This window comes from Oratosquilla oratoria, chromosome 10 (assembly GCF_046742065.1).
Source record: "Oratosquilla oratoria isolate Oo_2021 chromosome 10, ASM4674206v1, whole genome shotgun sequence".
In the NCBI taxonomy this organism is placed as follows: Eukaryota; Metazoa; Arthropoda; class Malacostraca; order Stomatopoda; family Squillidae; genus Oratosquilla; species Oratosquilla oratoria.
The window spans coordinates 28,650,656-28,670,655 of record NC_134786.1 but is presented as its reverse complement, the minus strand read 5'-3'; the positions used below and the strand labels follow the sequence as shown (position 1 = coordinate 28,670,655).

General features: G+C 42.3%; 1 protein-coding gene across 2 annotated transcripts in view; it reads left to right on the top strand.

Annotated features, from left to right (window-relative positions):
- Positions 1 to 20,000, top strand: part of LOC143029175 (uncharacterized) — a 155,061-nt gene that overhangs the window by 109,813 nt on the left and 25,248 nt on the right. The gene's annotated exons all lie outside the window — the stretch shown is intronic.

Genomic DNA, 20,000 nt, shown 5'->3' with positions numbered 1-20,000 from the left:
TAACGCAGGTGTGTTGAAAATAATGGACGCCATCTACCTGGTATTATCGACTAGGAAAACATAAAATTTAAATGATGTACTTGATGTTGTTCAAAGAATTAAATACATATCTGCTGTGAGGGCGAACGAGGAACTATGTTCTCTCGGCCCCTTAAAGTAATGCCAGTTCGGGTGCTACTAGATCTGCTGGGATTTGAATCAAACATCGAAAAGAATTAGTGGATTTAAAAGAGTTAGCAAATACATTAAACAATCAAAGGTGTACAGTAGAATGTTGTAGAAGGGGGAACATCTGATACGAGGTGCTCAGCACTTCGAACTTCCGTATCGTGACGACAGTAACAATGTTCGGGTGCGTATGGACGAACCGTTCCGGCCCAATCGGATGCGGTTTGTCTTGAGAACAGCAAAGACGAGAAGACTGGACGTCGAGTAGCCTGCGACTGGAGTAATTAGGACTTGGGGTTGGCGTGGCAGTGGTAGTCTTCGCAGGACGTCTTCTGATCAAGTTCTCCTCGACGTTGGGGGAAGAGGGATATATATACCCCCAAAAAATGCTGACGTGGCTGCTCCGCGCAGGCGCAGTCTTCTCGGGCTTCGAAGCTCGAGGCAGACTCGCTTGTTGAATTTGTGTGCCAACAAGCCCATTCGCCGAGGTGGGGAGCAGAACGACCATCAGTGCAGCCACGATGAATTGACTTGTCGCCGGGGGAAGGGGGATGGGCCCTTACACCACCCCCGGGACAAGAATCTACTAGGAGTAGATTAAAACAAAATTAATGGTAACTTACAAGAGGATGAAAGTAAAATAAAACCTAGCCAGGATTAAAGATCTACTTAGGAGGTCAGCACCTAAATTGTCTTTTCCAGCAATGTGGACAACTCTAAATTTATAAGCCTGAAGGGCCAAATCCCAACGAAGGAGCCGGTCATTCTTTCCTTTGAAGGTAGCTAAATACAGGAGAGGTTTGTGATCGACTTCTAACACGAACTCTTTGCCACGGAGATAATAATCAAACCTGGAGATGGAGAAAACGACCGCAAGACATTCACACTCGATGGTGGAGTATCTCTTCTTACGATCCAGAAGTTTCCTACTGGCATATGCGACGGGATGTGGACATTCATCGTGATACTGGAGCAGAACAGCCCCCAGACCATAAAGAGAGGCATCGGTCCTAAGGACGAAGGTCACCTTAGGATCGGGCAACCAAAAGATGGGTTGTGAAGATATGGCAGCCTTCAAATGGCAGAAACGGTCCAAGAGGTCTTCGGTCCAAGGGAGAGGTTCCGGGCTAGTCTTCCTTAGTAGATCAGATAAAGGGCCGGTGTAGTCGGAGGCCTGAGGAATAAACAACTTATAAAATGAGATTTGACCAAGGAGGGTCCTAAGTAACTTCTTACTGGTTGGTGGAGGCATGCGGGTTATAGCCTCAATCTTGTTATGTTGAGGTCTTAAAGAGGTTCCGTCTAAAATGAAGCCAAGGTATTGGATGGAAGAAATTCCAAATCTACACTTCGAAGGCTTGACAGTCAGATGGTGGTCCCGTAGACGTTTGAAGACGCGATGTAGAGCTTCGAGATGTCCATCCCAGCTTTTAGAAAAAATAAAGATGTTGTCAAAATAAAAGCACATATTTGGTAAATCCGCCAATACCAGTCTCATCAGGCGGATGTAAGTATCACCTGCCGTTACCAGACCAAAGGGCATTCGGAAGAATTCCATCAAACCTAGATGAGTGGGAAAAGACGTTAGAGGTTTGGCTTTGTCTGAAAGAGGTACTTGAAAATATGCCTTGCAGAGGTCCAGTTCACTAAAGTACCTAGCGCCAGAGAATTTGTATAAATCTTCTTCCATGCTGCAGGTTGGTTCAGCATGGAATACTGTGACAGAGTTTAGTTGGCGACAGTCGATGGCCATCCTATAGGATCCATCATTTTTTCTTACTATGACAACAGGCGAAGAATGAGGAGAGGAGGATCGTTGGATAATCCCTTGCCGGAAGAGGGTTTCGACCTCCTTCTCGAATAAAGGTCTAAGGTGGATTGGCACCGGGTACACTTTGGCCTGTACTCTGTAGTGGTAAGTTGTATGTCATGCGTTAGAGTGGAGGTACATCCGGGCTCGTCAGAGAAAACATCTTTATACTCACCCATAAGATTCTGAAGTTGGACTAGCTGATCCGGGTTGAGTTGTCCCACTTCGGGTTTATCAGTCGAAGGGGGAGAGGGTTATGCTGTCAGGTGTCAAAGGCAACTGTGAAAGAAGATCACAAGGATCTCCTTCATCGATGATGGATACCTTCTCGTTTCCTGGGGCGGAAAGTTCTTCTATGGCGGAAATCTCATCCATCAGTTCCAACTGCTGCACCTGGGTCCTGCGGTGATATCTTTTTAAAATGTTTGCATGGTAAAGTCGATGTCCTCGAGGGGTCTCGATTACGTAATTCGCTTCCCCACGTCTCTCCAATACCTTGTAGGGTCCATTCCAAGTGACAAGGAGCTTACTGGTATCACTAGGCAGGAGTACTAGAACTTCATCACCCGGTTTAAATTGACGGTTTTGCGACTTCAGATCGAAGTACGCCTTGTACCAAGAACTGCTGGTGTCGTCTTGTTGCGCAGCCATTTGAGAACATTCTGCCAGCTTCTCATGTATTTCTATTACATATTGGAAGCTGGACCTTTCTTCCTCGTGGAGGGTACGGTTTTCCCACAGGTCTCTTAAAACTGTGAGTGGGCCTCTAACTGACCGACCGTACAACAACACGAAGGCTGAAAACCCCGTCCTATCGCTCGGGAGTTCTCTGAGGGCGAATAAGGTTGGGAAAGTACCTGTGCCACTCACGGGGCTTCTCAGCACACAACTTACGGAGAATAGCCTTCAAGGGGCCATGTAGTCTCTCAATCCTACCATTTCCACTAGGATGGAAGGGAGTGGTGAAGATAGGTTTCACGTCCAACATTCGGTGGAGTTCCTTCATTAAATTAGACGTGAATTGGGTACCTCTGTCCGAAAGTATTTCCCGGGGAATACAAACTCTCGAGAAAATAGTTAATAAGGCCTCGGCGACCGAAATAGAGTCTATATCTTTTAAGGGAACTGCTTCAGGAAATCCAGTGGCAAAATCAATCAAGGTAAGAATGTACCTGTGTCCATCGGAAGATGCTAGAGAAAGAGGTCCAACCAAGTCTATGGCAACACGGGCGAAAGGTTCAGTGACGATGGGCATGGGTTGTAATGGGACTGGTGGTACTCGTCCCTTCGCTGAGAAGCGTTGACATTTGTCACAAGACCGACAAAAGATTCTGATGTCTGTTCCCATACCAGATCGGTAAAATTGTTCTGCGACCTTTAATTCCGTCTTCCGGTGAGAGAAGTGTCCAGCTAAAGGGCTCTCATGAGCAATGGAGAGGATAATAGGGCGACAATCACGGGGAACAACCAATGTAGACTTTCCTACCTTATCAGGGCGACTAGAAGTCAACCATTTCCGATAGAGGAGACCGTCCGTCTTGACAAACTGGTAAGTAGACCCGTTCTTCGTTTGATCTGTTTCTCCCGAGGCTGATTTTGCTCTAGCGGCAGAGAGTGTCTCACACGAGGACTGAAGTAGACCGAAATTGTCGGGCGTCACCGAGAGAGGTTGTAGGGCAGGCAGAGCTAAGGGGTGAATCCGTTTCATTTTGCCGGCTCGGGTCTGGACTGCACATACCAGATGCTTGGGAGAGGGCGTAGCAGTTTGTGTCGGGCGTGGAATAGCGGAGTCACCAGCTGGAGGGGAACATTCAGATATATTAGGATCTTTAACGCCTAGAACGTTACGAATTAAGACACTATCAAATTTGATGGGTGCTCTGACGACGCCCGTCCATCTCTCGTAGTAAGGACATCGAAGGTAACAAGATACGAGAGGAAAGGCATCTACTCGGCCCAAGTAGTCGGCAACATAGACTTTCTTGCAATTCGGGACATCTATATCTGGTAGCATGTCGTCTGATACGACTACGCAGGAACAGCCGGTGTCCCGGATTATAGTATACACCCAGGCCCCATTGATGGTACCAGAGGCTTGGAAGTGAGGGACTGTTCTATCGGACAGGCAAAACCCTACCTTATATGGCTGCGTAGTTGACGTGCCTTCTTTGAAAGTGCGGGGATTCCTAGGGCAACGAGGCCGAATGTGTCCAATTTCTCCACAACCGTGACATGTCAAAGGTGGAGTGTCCTTTCGGCCGCTAGAAGGATTCGGGGTTACTGTGGTTACCTTAGGCGGCTTAGGTGGTCGAGAGAACTTCTTTGCATTTGGAACCGAAGTTCGAGGAAGATTGGGGTGGGCTGACGTCCAATCGTCAGCTAAATGAATGGCCTCAGTTAACGTAGAGGGTCGTCGTTCCTTGATGAAAGCACGCAAGTCTGGATGGAGGGAAGACAAAAACTGGTCAAGGATCATAAAGTCTTTCAAATCATTGAAAGTATTCCCTACATCGGAGGAATCTAACCATGCCTGGAATAGTCTGGTTAGTTGAAATGAGAACTGAAGAAAAGTTTCTCCTGAAGAAATCTTGGCATTCCGGAAGTCTACGCGGTAACCATCAGGAGTTTTGTTAAAACCTGACAATAAAGCTTTCTTCAGTAGCTCATAGTTCTTAGTTATCTCTGGGGAGAGAGATATGTACATATCAGCTGCCTTCCCCGTGAGTAAGCTACCCAGTCTCATGGCATAGCTGTCTGGGTTCAGCTTAATTAGTTCTGCAATTTTCTCAAAACGGTTAAGGAAAGAGGCAATATCTTCTCCCTCTTGTAATAGAGGGAGCCGGGGACGACTTACCGAATCATGTGGAGCCGTAGTAGGTTGCTTTGACGCCGTGACACGAGCTAGCTGTAGCTCCTTTTCCACTTCAATCTTGGCCTTCTCCTTCTCTGCTTCAATCTTGACTTTCTCCTTCTCCTTCTCTGCTTCAATCTTGGTCTTCTCCTTCTCTGCTTCAATTTCAGCTAAGCGGATCTTATCCTCATTTTCCTCCTTCTTGGCTCGTCGCTCTTTTTCACGTTCTTCTCGTTCAATTGCTTGCTGTTCGATGACGTATTTGCCGATATCTCCTCCTGTGAGGCCTAAAGCCATAGCTTGTTCCTTAAGCTCCTGAACAGAAGTCATATTGACGAGAATAAGTCAATGAATATGATACAAGTCAACAAACAAGATACGTGTCAACGAACAAGAGAACAAGATACGTGTCAATGAACAAAACAAATAAGATACGTGTCAATGAACAAAACAAATAAGATACGTGTCAATGAACAAAACAAATAAGATACGTGTCAATGAACAAAACAAATAAGATACGTGTCAACGGCTAAAGAAATAAACTGCACAACCAAGGGACATCAAATAGCACGGAAAATAAATTAAATAAGCAAATTTAAGCAGAAGCAAAAAATACAAAGGACGTAAATGCATCAAACAAATATAAGCTGTAAGACAAGGAACATTACTCGCTTTAAGCAAATTGAACAAACAATTTTACCCACTTCAAAATGCCACAACGTAAGGTACGTATTACACACGTAAACAGCTATGAAACAATCAAAACCTCAAAGCACAAGAGGACTCACTTCCGGGCCACAGACAGTGAGTGCGCGTTCAAAGCGACTTAGAGCCCAGCAAACACACTTGTAGCACCTGTCCTGGCAGGGTCGCCAGAAATGTGAAGGCGAACGAGGAACTATGTTCTCTCGGCCCCTTAAAGTAATGCCAGTTCGGGTGCTACTAGATCTGCTGGGGTTTGAATCAAACATCGAAAAGAATTAGTGGATTTAAAAGAGTTAGCAAATACATTAAACAATCAAAGGTGTACAGTAGAATATTGTAGAAGGGGGAACATCTGATACGAGGTGCTCAGCACTTCGAACTTCCGTATCGTGACGACAGTAACAATGTTCGGGTGCGTATGGACGAACCGTTCCGGCCCAATCGGATGCGGTTTGTCTTGAGAACAGCAAAGACGAGAAGACTGGAGTAATTAGGACTTGGGGTTGGCGTGGCAGTGGGTAGTCTTCGCAGGACGTCATCTGATCAAGTTTTCCTCGACGTTTTTTTTTTTTCATCTTTAAGGCTATCGATCTATAATGAGGTCATTAAGCCTGGTGTGAACCTGCGATCCTTTTTAATCTACCATTATAATTTCCGCAATAGTCCTGTAGTGCGCAAATATAATACTACTTTGTCAATAAGTAAACGGTCGTCGGTCAAAAGATTTGTAGTGCTTAGTTGAATTTTTTTAAGTTTGCAGTGTTGTATAAGCGCTTGGCGCTGTGTGTTGTATCTTGAGCAGTGTAGGAGTATGTGTCTTATGGATAGTATAGTGTTGCAGGTGTTGCATTGGGGAGGAAATATGCCGTTTATGTATGGGTTTAGGTGGGTGAGGCGGGTCGAGTTCATCCTCAGTCTTGCTATAGCGATTTCCTCCTGTCTGTTGTTTCTGTATGATGTCGACCAATCTGTTATGTGTTCCTTTTGTTTGTGCGAGATGTCAAGGTTGTTCCACTGGAGTTGCCAGTGGGCGTGTAATTGCTTCCTTAGTATGGAATTGAAGGTTCCTATGTCCAGGGGTATGTCTGTAATAGAGTCTTTTTCTAAGGCAGATTTGGCTAAGGTGTTCGCTTTCTCATTCCCGAAGATCCCAATGTGGCTGGGAACCCAAGAGAGAATAATGGACTTGTTGGTCGTCGACAATGTGCTAATGATTTTGCCCAGGAGAAAGTTCTCCATATACGTGACTTAATTGATTGAAGTGCGCTTAACGAATCTGTGAATATGACGAAATTACTATGTGTGTCAGATTGAGCATATTCTATGGCTTGATATATACCAAAGAGTTCGGCGATATATATGCTCGTATGGTCCGGCAATCTGAACATCATCCGGTTTTTGTTGCTGTATAACCCTGTCCCAGTTTTGGGGCCGCACTTGGAGCCATCAATGTACAGTGCCCTGTGGTCATTGTACTTATTGATGGTCTCCAGGGTCTTCTGTCTCAGTTCTTCTGTGGAAGACGTCTTTTTCTTGAGGTCTTGGTGGATGTTGACCTTGAGGGCGATGTTTTTCCACGGTGGTAAGTGGGTGGTTTCCATCTGTTCTATTGACCACAGTGGTACTGAATACTGCTCTCACAAGGATCGGATCCTGATGGAAAGGGGATTTAGGCTGGAGTTGGTGAAGTGCTCGTGCTGGTTAATTGTTTTCTTGCAGGGATGTCGAGGGATACGAAGCACTTTGGCGACGTATCGGAGTGCAAGGAGTTCGCGCCTGTAGTGGAGGGGGGGTACATTTGCTTCAACTTCCAGCCTCTCGATCCTTGTGCAGCGTAATGCTCCAAGTGCTATTCTTAGGCCTTTGTTTTGGATGATGTTCAGGGGTTGTAACGTGGTTGTTGTTGCCGAACCATAAATCTGACACCCATAGTCTAGTTTAGATCTAATCAGGGACTTATATAAATCATTAGCAGGGATTTCCTATCTGCTCCCCAATTTGTGCCCGTTAGTTTACGTAGCAAATTAATTCTCTTGTTGCACGCATCAACTAGATATTTTACATGGGCCTTCCAGTTTAGCCTGGAGTCAAGTTTCAGGCCAAGGAAAAAGGTTGAGTTTTGTACTGGAATGGGATTACCATGTAATTGCAGATTTATTTCTGCCTAGGCTCAGCGTGAAAATACAATTACTGTTGACTTTAATTCCGAAAACCTAAATCCCCATTTGTCGGACCAGTCCTGGAGCGAGTCCAGGGCCAGTTGTACGCGAGAGCCGGAAAACTTGGCGTACGGTGACGAATGCCAGATTCCGACGTCGTCAGCGTATAATGAGTATTTAAGGTTCCGAGGTGGAGCGGGTAGAATATCGTTTATGAGCAACATAAATAAAGTGGGACTTAACACACTTCCCTGTGGTACGCCATTTTCTGGTGTGCGTACTGTTGAATAGAAATTTTTATTTTTTACTGAAAAGTACGTTCTTTTAAAAAAAAAATTGAATGAAAATAGGGAGATTCCCTATAAGGCCAAGTGCATAGAGTTTTTCGAGGATACCACGTCGCCATGCCATGTCGTAGGCATTTTCTAAATCTAAAAAGCAAGCAACAAGGTATTCTTTCCTCTCGAAAGAGGAGAGGATATCTTGTTCTAAGTTGACCAAATGGTCAAGACTACTTCTATTTTTCCTGAAACCACATTGGGCAGGAAATATTAAATTTTGAGACTCTAGAATGAATTTTAATCTGTTATTGGTCATACGTTCTAATACTTTGCATAAGCTGTTGGTAAGCGCTATAGGGCGATAAGAGGAAGGACTCTTTGGGTCCTTCCCCTTTTTGAGAATAGGTATGACGTGGGCATGTCTCCATGTTTTTGGGAAGTCTTGATTAATCCAAATTGCGTTGTATATTTCTAGTCATTTTTTCAGTGAAATTGAATTCAAATGTTGCAGTATCTCGTACCTAATCCCATCTGGGCCAGCAGAGGTTCCTCTACGCGAGCTTAAGGCTTGTTCAAGCTCGTGTAGTTGAAAGGGGGTGTTATAGTCGTGGTATGTCTGTGTATGGAAGATCAGTGGTTCTGCTTCCTGTCTTTGTTTGTGTTGTAAAAAGGTTGGAGAATAGTTATTTGTGTTGCTTGTTTGCGTAAATGTGTATGCGATTGTGTTTGCGATGTCCATGGGAGTATCTACAAACGTGTTTCCAATGATCAGGGTCTTGATGTTAGGGATATATTTGCCGTCGATTTTTCGGACGGCTGACCAGACTTGTGTTAGAGGAGTGTTTATGTTTATTGTGGAGATGTAATCACGCCAAGACTTTCGTTTGGCATGTTTGATGGTTCTACGGGCCTCTGCTTGAGTCTTTTTAAAAGTGATAAAGTTTGGTGCAATGGGGTTATTCTTAAAAGTTCGGTAAGCCCTATTCCGCTTGCAAAGTGCTTTTCTGCAGTCTGATGTCCACCAAGGAACTCTATGCTTGTGAAATACCGAGGTTTTTTGTATATGCTTAAGAGCTGAACTCAAAATGGAGTTGGATAAATTTGATATCTTGTTATCCATATTATCCCCTGTGATGTTGACGTTGGTGGTTGTGCGATACATTTTCCAGTTGGCTTTTGTGATGTTAAATTTGGGACAGGGAGGGGGTGGGTTGTCTCCGTAGGCTGGAGGAGCCGTAGCGTGGTCACCCCCTATTCTTAGGATAACTGGGAAATGATCGCTAAGCATGGTGTCGTCATGCGTGGTCCATTGGATAATGTCAGACAACGCAGGAGATGATATGGATAAATCAATGCATGAAAAGGAACCCCTAGTATTGTCTACACGAGTGGGACTGCCAGTATTTAGGAGGACCAGTATTTAGGAGGACCATCTGCTCCCCTCGAGGAGATGTATGGTTGCTACCCCACGTGTGATGGTGGGAGTTGAAATCTCCCACTATTAGCTTGTGGTGGGGTAGTTGTCTAATCAACTTGTTAACCTCCACTAGTGGGAATTGAGGGTCGGGAGGTAGGTAGATGGAGCAGATGGTGACGAGTTTATTTTGTAGTTTTGTTTTGACTGCGACCGCCTCCAAGTTAGTAGATAGTGGTAATTCCACTTGGGGAAGGCAGTCGCTGACTGCAACTGCGACCCCCCCTCCAGGCGCTAACCTGTCCTTCCTATATACGGTAAAGTTTTTAAGTGTGAACTCTACACTGGGCCTGAGGAGTATTTCCTGTAGACATATTACTGAGGGGTTGTTTAGGGAGTTGAAAATTACAAGGTCATTTACTTTACTTCTAACACCTCGGCAATTCCACTGGATTATTATTATTTTTATTTATTTATTATTATTATTATTATTTTTTTTTTTATCTGCTTCGGTTTCTTCCTTTCTTGGCCTTAGTGGGAGAGGTGTGTTTAGCCCCGGATTTTCGTTCTGGGGTAGAAATGGGACTTAAAAGTCGCTTATTAAAAACGGAGGTCTCTATGTGGACATCCTCTTCCGTACGTGTAAGCACACGCTTGGGAAGCTCTGTGATGGCCGGGGAAGGAAGGTGCGAGTGAGTTTGCTTGGTAGTTGGGCGTTGATCTTTTTCCTTGTTGGAGTGTTTGCTCTCTGTTTGTGTTTCAATGGTTCTATAAGTTTTCTTTACTGCCGAAGCATAGGAAGTTGCTCCGGAGGTACTAGTTGGGGTAACTAGTCTTTCCATCACACGCTTCCTTGCTTCGTAAAAGGATATGCTACAAGTTGCTTTTTCCGTACAAATTTGTTTTTCTATATTGAAAGTGGGACAGTCTCGGGAGGTGAATGCATGGTTGTTATTGGAGGGGCAGTTAACACATTGAAACACCTTAGCAGAGCAAGCATCCATAGGATGTTCGCCTGCACACTTACCGCATATGACTGATTGTTTGCTGCAGAATTTGGCAAGGTGACCATATTTGAAGCATTGTTGCAGCGTAAAGGGTTAGGGACATATGGTCGTGTTGGGACATGAATGTATCCAATTTTGACGTGGTCATGGAGGGTTGTTGAATTGAAAGTGAGAATTATGAGGGGCGTGTTCACTCGCATGTTCCTTTCTCGGTCCATTCGCGTTATAAATTTGACATCTAATATTCCTTCAGATTTCATCTCATCGAGGATGTCACATTCTTCCATGGTCATCAAATCTCTGCAGTGGATTACTCCTCTGCAGGAGTTGGGTGACCTAGGGAGGGATGCAACATCATCGAAGGAATGAAACTTCCTGGCCTTGAGAAGATCGCGTGTAATTTTCCCAGAGTTGGTGGTAACTTGGAGGTCTCCGCTTCTAAGTTTTTTAACTTGGCTAATATCATTGGTAAATTGAGAAAGACATTTCTTAAGCATAAATGGATTGAGGTCAGCTAATCGGGTTTGGTCGTAATGTAGAAAAACATGTCTAGCCTTGTCCGGGTCGATATTAGGGTCGTCAGGGGAAGTCTTCCTAGTTTGCAGGGATGAAGTTGAGGACTCCATCCTGCGCATTGGGGTGGGTAACGAGCCCCCTGGTACACAGAAAAATGTGCTCAGCAGAGCAAAAGAATATAATATAACGGGGGTCACACAGTTTCCTTTGGCGACTGGTGACAGCCGCGTAGTAGGACCACTGTGTGCCCAGTGGGTACGGGGTCTATACTACTTCTAAACTACGATAGAATGTTTCTAGATTTCGCCGGGCCGGACGACGAAGAAGTCTCACGAGCCAATAAGGGCTCGTGCGGATCTCGGAGAGCTACGGAGATATGGAAATGGCGAATAGAAAAAAGTGCTGGGAAATGCCCAGAAGTGGGTGGCAGTGTAACTGCCAAGGCAAAGCTATCCAACGTAAAGTTGGATTACGAATACAAGTCAACTCTAGAGAGTAGCTCTAGCGAGATTGACTGTGCTCGTGTGAGTATCGTTTGTCTGCTGCCAAGTGCTTCCGGCTGTCTGATGTCCTCGACGTTGGCCGCTCCGCGCAGGCGCAGTCTTCTCGGGCTTCGGAGCTCGAGGCAGACTCGCTTGTTGAATTGGTGTGCCAACAAGCCCATTCGCCGAGGTGGGGGCCAGAACGACCATCAGTGCAGCCACGATTAATTGACTTGTCGCCGGGGGAAGGGGGATGGGCCATTACATCTGCATTACTTTTGTTTTAATTGATTTTCCAAATAAGCAAGTTGCTCTACCCCACCCTGTACCAGCAATAATCTACGGGTGTGAGACTTGGAAACTAACGAAGGCTATGGAAACAAAACTAAGGACAGCACAGAGGAGAGTGGAGAGATCAATTATTGGAATAACGCTGAGAGACCGAAACAGAGCAAGTTGGATGAGAGAGCAGACCAGAGTGAAAGATATTGTGGGAGCAGTAAAAGAGAAGAAGTGGAATTGTGCAGGTAAGTTAGTGCGAACGACTGATGAGTGATGGAGCAAGTGTGTTACCCAGTGGACGCCGCGAGATGGGAAGCGTGGAAGAGGGAGACCAGACAGAAGGTGGAGAGACGAGATTGAGAATACTAGGGGTGATCAGAAAGTAATGACAGTCGGACTCGTAGCTGAGAGACTATAAGTGTTGGGGGGGGCGGGGAGCAAGGGGCAGCAAGTGTTGTCTGTTGTTACATGTTTGAGCTTGTCGCTGTTTGTCTAGCTTACATTTTATCGTTGCGCTGTGCGATTGCGTCATTGTTGGTTTGCCTCTCTAACCGGAAACATGGATTTTTCGAAAGAAGGCTGCAGATTCTACACCTTCAAAAGGTGGAAACTCGGGAAAAAAGCAACGGAGATCAGAGAGGAATTGTTGCAAGTTTTTCCCGAGTCTACTCCATCACTGGAAACTGTTTCCCGCTGGATTCGAGCTTTCGCAGCCGGAAAATTGCAGCTAGAAGATGATCATCGTCCTGGCCGCACTCGGACATCCGTGACCGAAGCAACGACGGTCCGTGCGCGGGCCATCATTGACGAAGATCCAACTGTTACTCTTCGATTCTTATCCTTGGAGCTCGGTGTCAGTTATGGGAGCGCATATGACATCGTGCATGAACACTTAGGGCTGAGGAAGAAGTGTGCTCGATGGATACCTCATTTGCTTACGGAAGAGCAGAAGAGCGAACGGATGCGGATTTGTCGTCTATGGCTGGCTGAATTCGAGCCAAATGGTCCGAAACGGTTCTCAGATGTAGCTACCGGAGATGAGTGTTGGATTTCTTTCTTCACCACCAGAGACAAGCAGTCTAACATGGTGTGGTTGAGTGATGAAGATTTCACCTCCCCTTGTCACCACTGTCACCACCACTGTCGGTTCTCGATGTTTACACTTAAATTTGACTTGTAATATCACTCGTCTCAAGGCCCCTTGCCTTCGTTAAGTGAGTTTCCCTAAATATTCAAGTTCCTCTTAAGCAGTAGTCTCACTATTTTCTAGGCCCCATGCCTATTCCTCTCGTCCTTTGGGTTAATAAAAGGGTGGTGAATTTTCTTTCTTCTTTCACTGTAATTTCACCTACTGGTTACACTCGGGATCTCTTTCTCTCGTCTCTACATCGTCTCTCCCTAGATCGTCTCTCTAGATCGTCTCTTGATCCTCTCTGACGAGATCCCGTATCCTACGCTAAGCTACCTTCGTCTGACGTCACTAATTTTTCTAATCCAATCTCCGGTGACTTTTCAAATAAATGTCACTCCTTATGGGCGTGACTTTGAATTCATGCACCAATAGTTTTTTCCTCCTTCTCCACCTTGCACCAATGCGGAAAGCCATTACAATGCCACTAGCGATATCGTTTACCTCAGCATTAGTCAAACGAAGCTAACCTGCGCTTACAGAGTTTGATTACATCATCGATTATAAAACAGTCACCACCGTCGGTGTGTTTACATAGACATAGCGTCACCTCAATGTTATCAAAACAACAGGCGAGCAGGCAGGCTCATTTACATTCGTACAACTACCGGCCTCTTACAGGGCTCGGCAGCTACCCTTGGTCGTCCCGACCAATTTCTTATTTCCCTCTTACAGGGCTTGCTAATATATTTCTAGAATAGGCTAATCTACCCTTGCGTAATTGTTAATCTACCCTCCAAAATACATCATTCATGCAATAAATTGGGAATAATACATAAACATAATACCTATAAATGTGAATAACATGCATGTCAATATATATATAAGGTATTGAATTAAGCGGTTACATGGTTGATTTGCTTTGACAGAGCCAATCTCCGGAATACAACAAAGGCAATCAGTGCTGCCACTAACACTGAAAGTAAGGGTATGATAAGGATTGGTAGTATATGTAAATCATTTGAGGGAGATCTTGACAATGGTCTTCTCTTAATTTTCAAGGGAGGAGAGTTTTCAGGCAATGTGAAGTTGAAGGTTGAAATGTAGGTGTCATCGGTTAAATGCATTGTATTAAGTGTATTAGAAATGGTGGAAATAGTGTCTGCATGCAATTCGCAGTTATCTTGAATAGAGACAAGACCTTCAACCAAATCTAATTTAGGACTCAACCCGGGACAATTTATTGATACCTTTGTCTTGTTAGGGAAAAACAGGTAATGAGATCCTTGTATGTTACAATGAGGGATCTGGTCTACCAAAATTCGTTGGTAATGACAATTGTTCATAACAGACATATTCCTAACCAGAGAGTTCATGCGAAGCCTCTCGGAACACAAAAGAGATCATGCTTTCTCTTAGATTGTCTACAGAAAGGATGTAATTGATTAGAAAATTCACTATGAGCACTAACTTTAAATTCTGAATGGTTTATCATCTTTTCAATAGCAATTAATTTGCAAAACACACTATGCTAGAGTTTGAGTGTCTCTTCTTGTTCAATATTCATATTTTCATATATTATTTTTCAACACACTTCATTTTCAAAGACAGTCTCATTACTTTAAAATGGTCACAATACTCATGTGTGTACTCAGATGAGAGGTCCTTAAGTCCTTAAGATTCCAAGTCTGACCACAGCAGATCCTAGGTTTTAGGTTTCCATGTATCTGCTTGACACCAAGTTCCAGTTGTTTAGGTCTCCCATCCCAAATACATACAAATGGTCAATACTATCTGTAAAATACATCAAGATTAATGTTCAACTCTTGAAAAATATCATTATAATATTCTCCATATTCTCCAGGGTTATTAATATTTATGCACAAAGTATTACTATAATCATCTTCATAGATCTGCAAGCTAATTTTCCTTATGTCATCTAAATGTCCTATCAATTCTTCTCTATATGGACCAGTGTACCTTGGTGAAAGTTTATTATTGGGTGAGGTTAATTTGACCATTACTAATTCCCCAATTTTCAGTTCTAGTTTATGAGCTATTTTGTGTTGTTGTTCCTTCATCTTTTGTGAATACACCTGCATATGTTTCCTAACTCTTTGGTGAATACTTTGAAGAGTATTTATCCTATTGGATATATAATCCTCCATATCATATATGGGTTTTTGCTCTGCAGTCAACATTTCATATGGCAGAGTTTTGTCCTCCCCAAAAATTATAAAATGAGGTGTATCACCAGTTGCTACATTAATTTGATTGTTCAGGGTACACTTAACACAAGGAATCCAAGTATCCCAAGTTACACTATGAGGACGTATTAGGGTTCTAAGACATATAATTATCTTTTTGTTCAACCTTTCTACTACTCCATTACTTTGGGGATGGTTAACGAGTATATTGACTTTCTTGATGTGGAATACATTACATAGATTTTCCAAGATTTTGTTATTAAATTCAGTCCCATTATCTGAAACTAGGATGTTAGGTGTAGTAAAATTACAGATTATCTGATCATAGATTACGGAAGCAATAGTTTCAGCTTTCTTATTGATTATGGGTTGCAATATACAAAATCTTGAAAAATAATCAATAGCAACAAATAGGTATTTAAAGCCGTTCTCGGATAATGGTAATTCCAATGTATCCATGTGAACTCTTTCCCAAGGTTTCTGTGGAATGGGATAGGTGAGTATAGGAGCAGGTTTTGGTGTATTTCCCTTCGCCTTTACACATTTTACACACTTTTCTATATAATCATATATAGTTTTCTTCATTCCTAGCCAAAAGTATTTAAGTTGTGCTTGTCTATAAGTTTTATCCTTTCCAGGATGTTAACTACAATCACTATCATGAAGTAACTTCAATATCTCATTTACCAGAGTTTGTGGTATAACCAACTGATTTACTTGACCTCTAGAAATATCTTTCCCATTTACAAATGTTTTCCTATACAAAATTCCATTAATCAAATGAAATTCCTCTATCTTATACCCCTTATTGTAGCTTTGGAGGATCTCCTCTTGGGTTCATCAAATGCTTGATTATTGAATCACATGTCTCATCATCTCTCTGTTCTCTTATTAGCATTTCTTCATCTAAAGTTACTAATTCTTCTATACTACAAACAAAATTAAGCAACCCAGTCCCAGTCATTGGTTGACTAATGTTTCTAGAAAGTGGATCTGCTACATTCCTTCTACCCGGAATATATTCAATTTGAACTTCATAGCACTGAAGTATCGCAAACCATCTAGCAAGTCTGCCTCTAAGATTCTTATGCTTAAATAAGTTCTGAATAGCTGTGTGATCAGTCCAAACTCTGATGGGATACCCTAGTATCATATCCCTAAAACTTTCTAAAGAATAGATTACTGCTAAAGTTTCTCTTTCAGTTATAGAATAGTTTCTCTCCGCACTATTACAAAGTCTGGATGTGTAAGCTATGGGTTTTAAAGTTCCATTTCTCTCTTGCATTAGTATGCCTCCTAACCCTATGTCAGATGCATCAGTACAAAGAATAAATTCTTTTTCATAGTCGGGAAAAATTAAAATAGGTGAACTCGTGAGTTTATCTTTCAACTTGTCAAAAGCTTGCTGTTGCGCAGGTCCCCATATGAACTTTGAGTCCTTTATCAACAAAGAACTTAGTGGATTAGCAATGTCAGCATAACTTTGAATGAATTTTCTATAATATCCTGTTAATCCCAAAAAGCTCCTAACCTTGTCTACATTGGTCGGAACTGGAAAATTCTTGACAGCGTCAACCTTTGAATTTACTGTACTCAGCCCGTGTCTGTCTATCTTATGTCCTAAGTAAATGACACTGTCTTGCAAGAACTTACATTTTTCAAGTTTTACTTTTAACCCAGCTTCTCCTAGTCTTGAGAATATCAAATCTAATTTCTTAAAGTGCTCCACTGCAGTCTGAGAAACTATTAAAATGTCATCTAGAAATACACTGGCAGTGTTTCCTAACAATCCATCTAGAATAGTATTCATTAATCTCATGTAAGTTAATGGACTATTACATAACCCAAATGGCATTCTCTTGAACTCATAATGTCCTGTTGTAGTAGAAAATGCTGTGAACTCTCTTGAATCTTCATGCAATTCTTTTTGCCAAAAAGCTGATTTGATATCTATAGTACTAAAATATCTATTCTCAGTTCCCAAACTTCTCAAAATGTCACCGATAATGGGTAATGGTAACCTGTCACGAATGGTGTGCTTATTCAGTTCCCTGTAATCAATAACTGGTCGCATAGTCCCATCAGACTTTGGTACTAAGATCAACGGAAAATTCCACTCACTTTTACTATGTTCAATAATATCCTGTGATAACATTTCAGTGATGAGTTTATCTACTACAGCTAATTTAGAGTGAGGAACTCTGTAGGCTGGTATGTAGATATGTTGTGTTCCTTGTTTTAACTTAATGTGATGTTTTAAAACAGTTGTTTTGCCTAAGGCGTCCCCCGGCAAAGCAATTGCTTTTTTATGTTTCATAAGCAAAGCAAATAAAGCTTCATCCAACTCAGGGCAATTAGTTGATTGTAATAATTCTTTATATCTATTTCTTAAGTCTATGCCTTCTTGTACTGAACAAATTGATGAAGTTGGTAATTCTATCTCCTCACTATTCTCATTTAAAATCTTAATAGGTTTAGTACACACCTGAATACATCCTATTTGTGTACCTTTCTTTAAAACTATCTCTTTATTCATAGTATTAATTACTAATACTTCTACTCTGTTCTTATTTGTCTTATAAATCCCTGAGTCCCACTTCAATCCTTTAAGTTTAACTGATTCTGGGACTGTAATTACTTCAGAGTCTACATTGATTCCTTTCAAACACACTTCAACCTTATTAATTGACATGGGATGTAACAATGTCGACCTTGTTAATCCGCAATCTGCAATTCTCAAGGCATCTGTGGTGGATAATTTAGTAATCTCTGGGATTTCCTGAACTTCTGAGTTGGGTTCACAAATTGTTTTACTTTCTGTAGGGTTGGACCGCTCGGCCTCGCTATCTAGGATAGAAATGTTATCTAAGGATTCATTGATTCCTGTCACTGGTCTTAAGTCTGGTTGATTTAAGAATGGGATTAACTGTGACTTTACTAAAATTCCTAAGTCAGCAGGACAAATTACCATGTTTTCTTTTCTCATAGTTGCAAATCCTATCAATAAATCTCCTGGAAAAACAGACTCTTCTACCACTATCACTGGGATGTACAATTGTTCATTTGTATACAAGGCAACTTCTAGCTCAATCTTACCTAATGTTTTTAACTGATTTCCAGTTACACCTTGCAATGTGTAACGGATTGGTTCCAACATTTTCACTCCTTGGTTCAACTGGTTTAAAACTTTACTAGTAATTACATTAACTACAGACCCTGTATCAATAAAAATTTGAATAGGCTTATTGAACACTTTACCCGCAATGAGAGGTCCTACAGAAGTTTTACCAACAGTAATTATCAGTTTGTCAGTTTCTTTCATCTCCCTTGCATTCCCATATTTAACACAATACCGCCTATCGGTATATATATGGGGAGGTCTGAAATTGTTTATTCCGTGTCTGGGGGTTTTCCTCTTAGCCCTGGGGGTACCCGAAAATTCCGGCACTCATGAGTTCTGTGTCCGATTATATTATGGTAAATACAGAATGGAGGGTTCCTACATTGATACTCATTGTGACCTTCGTATTTGCAATTTCTGCAAATAATCCCATAAAAACATTCTTGTGCCTTGTGTCCCCATGCATTACAATTAAAACATAGGATTCTGGTATCCCTATCCCTAGATGGACTTCTAGCATGCCGCCTATGTCCTACTTCTGTTTTCTTAAACTCTCTAGAGTTCCTATATTGGCTATGTTGATTTATAGGCATTACATATGGGTTTATTGTTCTGGTCTCACTGTATCCTTGAAGAAGATAATCTACTTCTCCTAAACAGATATTTGATTTTAGATCTTTGTACAGCCTTTCTGCTGTTAAGTCATCAGAATTATTTGCCAATAAGCTAAATGTAATCAATTTGATTACCTGTGAGATTTTCATCTTCTCACTAGATCTTTCTATCCAGTCTGAATCTTTCAAGATAGAATTCATGTCTTTTGACCATCTATCTAATCTAGCTAAGTACTCTGTGTCAGTTTCACTTGTCCTAACTTCCTTAATCATTTTTACCAATGATCTAATAGGATCCTGATCACATTTGGACATGAAATGTTTAAGAAAGGCTTTCTTGTAATTATCATATTGATTAATTTCTTTCATTTGCTGGAAGTTAATGACAAACCTCGCCCTTCCATGCTCTGGATCTATATTCTCCTTGAGAATCTCAATCTTACGATTCTCATTGGTAATGTTTTTACTAACTATAAGAGTGTCAATGAGGTTCAGGAACTTGTTTACACCATATGTGTTAGACTCTCCTGTGAATTTTGGAATATTTGTATTTGATGTGTGAATTTCGTGTCTCAACACGTTAGAATTCTGAGGGGTACTCATACTTATTACTGATACCTTGCTTTAGCCTGGCTGCTTGCGATGTCGCTTCGTGATGTCAATGTCTGGTTTGACGTCCTTCTACGGTCTTGTCATTCGTCAACGACGTTGTTCCTCCTCCATCACACACTCTGCCTTGAAGACCGCCTTGTAGATGATGATCACCTTGAAGAATCTTGAAGAATGCTTGTTCCCAACGTAGCAGTTACTTGAAGTTGTAGATTTCTCTCGTAGTCGTCTTGGTTGTCTTGTTCCCGTAGACTTCTTGCGCCACTTCTCTTCGGAGGTGTTTAACACTCAGTTCGTTCGTCGCACCGCTGTTCACCACTTTCACCTCCCCTTGTCACCACTGTCACCACCACTGTCGGTTCTCGATGTTTACACTTAAATTTGACTTGTAATATCACTCGTCTCAAGGCCCCTTGCCTTCGTTAAGTGAGTTTCCCTAAATATTCAAGTTCCTCTTAAGCAGTAGTCTCACTATTTTCTAGGCCCCGTGCCTATTCCTCTCGTCCTTTGGGTTAATAAAAGGGTGGTGAATTTTCTTTCTTCTTTCACTGTAATTTCACCTACTGGTTACACTCGGGATCTCTTTCTCTCGTCTCTACATCGTCTCTCCCTAGATCGTCTCTCTAGATCGTCTCTTGATCCTCT